Genomic DNA, 4530 nt, shown 5'->3' on the forward strand with positions numbered 1-4530 from the left:
TAATTCCAATGAAAGCATTGGCAAACAAAAAATGGGTTGACGATGAAACGACATTGTAAAGTGTGCCCAAGAGGAGTATTTTTTTATTTTTAGCGAAAAATGCCATTCTTGATAAAAAATTTTGTTTCTCCTAAAATCCCATAAAACGACTTTTTTGTCCGATTTGGTATTCATATTTTGTCTCTAGAGACAGAACACCTATGTGGTATATTTTTACGAGCGGCAGTTTTTTTTCTATTGGAGTTAAAATGATTTTATGCATCTATATTTAGAAATATGGTATAGGGCTCTTTGAAGTTGGATTATAGTATTATCACTATTTTAATGTGAATGGATATAGTGCAGTATATGTGTGTAGAGACAAGGAAGGTGGAGGTTATGCTGAAATCCATAGATGTATCACAAAATACTTTTCTTACAGATTAATACGCCCTTGCGCGTGCAAATGGAGATAAGTCCAAAATTCCCATTTTGAGATATAAACGTTTAAAAATTATTATGAATCTATAAGCAAATTTTAAATGAAACAACTTAAATCTAACTAAAGATGAATTAAAAACTTTATTATTTTTACAAACTAAAAGAAAATATTAAACTGTAATTTTGAAAATCATCAGTTATATCCAAATGCACAAAACTTTAGCGTACATAATCCTATCTGCACTAATCTTCATCTAGTATATCTTCTTCCTATTCTGAACAGTAGTCTGCAACATCGCTCTGTGTAGGTGAGTTTTTATAGAAATCGTGAAATACGTCATCTATGTACGGTAATAAATAGATTAGATTATTTTTTTTTCTAAAGAAATTGGATTTGGATATTTACATTTTGGTAGATTTAATGGAGGAGATGAGAAACCTCTTCTAAGAAAATTCATTGGTTTAAATGGTTCATCCTCTTTGTAACTCTTTTTATATGCAAACAGTCCAAATTCTTTTTGATATCTAATCCATTTAACATCTTTCCAAATAAAGCGGTTACCGTCATTATCTACCTTTCTTATTTGTAATGAACTCTTTAGTAAACTTGCAAAATCAATAAAATCATGTCTGGTCATTTCTTGAACCCTAAAGGGATATCTTTTACCACACAGTCGAACAAGTTGATACCAGTCTCTTGGATGTTCAATTCGGCTTTCATATTTTTTTTTCTTTCTTTTTTTTCAATTATCGAATGGTCGCTATCACACTCCAGCCTTTTGTGTCTTGGAATTAAAAATTTATGATCCAATGTATCGAGACCAGAATTAACCATTAAGACCATAAACATTGCAATGAGATGCGAGTTTTTATTCTGCCCTCCACAAGTGTCTGAATACAATGTTATTTTTCTTACTTCTGGTGGGATTTCTAAGAGCTCTTTATACAAACAAGAAGCTATTTGATTGGCTCCACGACCAGAAATGGTTGCATACCACATACAACAAGTAGTTTTGTTATTACCACAATTATGAATTGTAAGGATGTACGTCCATAGTTGCCTTTTATAAAAAGCGATTGAAGTGTTTAGGCTGGGCGTGGGTAAACACTGCTGCAAATCAAAAGCAAAAACTCTCTGGGTCTTGTCATCTTGACAAATTATTTTATCTTTTCTTTTTGCTGCATATGTAGCTTCTGCTTCTTCTTGATGCCGATTTAGTTCTCTTCTTATTTTTTCTTTTTGTTCTTCTTTCTTTTTATTCACTATAGTGTTATGTAACTTGTCACTTGTTTTTTTATTGAAATGTTCATTCTGTGAAAAATAGTTTCATACATCTTTCTACTTACGAGACTTTAAGGTTGGATCCAAGCTTTATATTCATCATACATTCTGGTCAATGTATAAAAAGAAGGTAAAAAACGTCTATCTCCAGTTTTTTCACGACAATAATGACTTTTGTATGTAGGTATAAGACCTATATGTTGCTTTATCATGTCAATTCTGTCTGAACTTATTTTATTCGCAGCTATGTGGCTTCCTCTTTTTATCTTCTTTTGTTATACCGGAAAAGCTAGTTTTTGTAATAACATTTTCTATAAACTTATTCGACAAATCAAATGTTTTTTGAAAGCACTGTTTACAAACTTCAACTAGCTGCTCACCAGCGATCTTGAAGTGATACTGATAGCTACAGGCTCTTGTTTTTGATAAATTAAGTTTCATTATCTTTTTTTCCTGTCTCAAAATAAGACTTGAACAGTAAGCAACCCTTTTATTATAATCTCCTAACTCCCAAAATTCAATAAATGACTGTTTACGTCCCACGTTATCAACTTTTTTACCGCATCCTTTTCGAAAATCTCCAAGTACCTTGCATTTTTTGCCTTTCATCAACTTATTTTTTAGGGTCACGTATTCTTTACCTGCATTTCTGTCCATGTTTGGTTTTTTTCCTCATTGCTCTAGTATTACTTTTTACCGATTTTCTTCCTCTTTTATTTTTATTCAATTGATTCGGATCTATTGTATTTTCAAACGAAACCAATGAAATACTATTCGAGTCTTCTGATTCAGGAAGTTCATAATCTGGATTCTTGTCACTGTCGTCGATATCGCTTCCAAAGAACTCAGTAATCCTTTCACTAGGTGCATCTGCAAAAACATTTAGAATACATAAATAATATTTGCTATTTTCTAAATTGTAACAAAACTAACCTCTGCTACAACAAGCTTCAGAAATATCAGTTTTAAAAATATCAAAACGAGAATCCATATTTTCTTGTTTTTTCCTGTTTTCTCGTTTTTCACCTTCCAAATTAGAACATCTAGCTGTATCACTTTCTGGTCTAATGGACTGGTCAGTATTTACTTGAGCTCAGCTGAAACAATAAGAAACAATGAAATATAATTTATTTTATAAATAAAAATTTCTACAATTTCATTAACCCCCGACGAAATGAACTCAACGCCTTATTAGACTTCATAAATTATAGCTAAAAACCATCTAAATAATTTATTGTGCCGACTTCAAACAAAAAAAAACGTATCATAATTTGGTTCATTTATTGAGGAGCTCCAATGACACAGACAGACACATAAATACACAAACAAACAAATTATACCTAAGAGCTGTCTCAATTACGCCAACTTTTAAATAAAAAACGTATTTAAATCGTCACAATCGTTGAGGAGCTACGATGTCACAGACACAGACACACACACAAATACACGTTCGTGTATTTACTGTGGCATCTGTGAAATATCATGACAAATGGACACATGAGCATAGGGTAATGCAAGATGATAAGAAAAATTCCCTGATGCCTACGCACTTAGTTTGAAATTGATACACCCCGTCGTTCCAGAGTTATTAATTTGTGTACCAACCGGACTTGTGACATCTATGTCACTAGTATAATTATTTGCATGTGTGAAATAGTGGTCACAGTATAAGAAGTTTGCAGGTGTGCAAAGTGGTCACACTATATGTAGTTTGCAGGTGTGTTAGCATGATGTCACAACACTTGTGATTATCATGTAGTTATCTATGCCATGAAGTCAGGTGTCGTAGAAAGCCGACAAATTTACCTAAACTGTACTAGATAATAATAATACTTAGTAAGAGGTTTGTTCCGATCAATTTTCTTCAACAGCATACCTTGACTAACGTTACAACCGTCAGAATTCTGATTGTATGGATTCAAGTAGTTTATTTCGAAGTCTAGTGTATCTATTTTTTGTTTTCTTATTTGATAAATTTAAATTACTATTTTTATGGGAATGAGCCACGATATATTTTATTTTTTTTTTATAACGATTTCCGAAGTGGAAGTCGAAACGTCAAAAATTAACTTATTTTTAACTTATATTGTGGCTTATTCCCATAAAAATAGTAATTGAATTAAGATGCCACAGGAAAATAGCTTCAGAACAATATGAATAAATTTTCATGTAGTTGATTTAACGGTTTCAATAGCCTTTCTAGATCATCTGCATAAGTTTTTATTAAGCTTACTGGGTCAGGGGTACCATTACTATCGTAGGATATTGTCTGGGTTAGGATTTGTTATGGGGTTGGGATGTCTACGTAGATTGTATACATGGCGCCGCCCAGATGGGCGAACAAGAAATCAAATAGATTACATCATCCTAATAAAATTCAGATGGAAAGCCTAGGCCACCAACTTCAAAAGATAAGACGATACATACTGTGAGCATCAACTCCTAGTATTAAATATCATACTTCATTTTAAAGTGCTTAAAAAAGATCCCGAATTGTAATTCTACACAGAAAAGAACATAAAACTAGGTTTGGAACGAATGACGCATACAGAGCATTATCCAAAGAATTCAAGTCACTGTCAGAAAGGCAGATTACATCTTCCAAATATGTAGACAAATAGAATATCATGGTTGTCGGAATGAACCGAGGGATTTATTTCAAGAGGTAAAACTTAATAAAGAATTTAAACTTCAAACATGATTTGTGATAGATAAAGAAGGTAGTCTAAAGACCAATACAGATGTAATATTGGAAACGTGGCGAAACTACTTGACGATTTATATAGACATGATGAGGCTCCAGCAGAAAATCTATGGCCCTCTGACTA

Source organism: Diabrotica undecimpunctata, chromosome 11 (assembly GCF_040954645.1).
Source record: "Diabrotica undecimpunctata isolate CICGRU chromosome 11, icDiaUnde3, whole genome shotgun sequence".
Classification (NCBI taxonomy): Eukaryota; Metazoa; Arthropoda; class Insecta; order Coleoptera; family Chrysomelidae; genus Diabrotica; species Diabrotica undecimpunctata.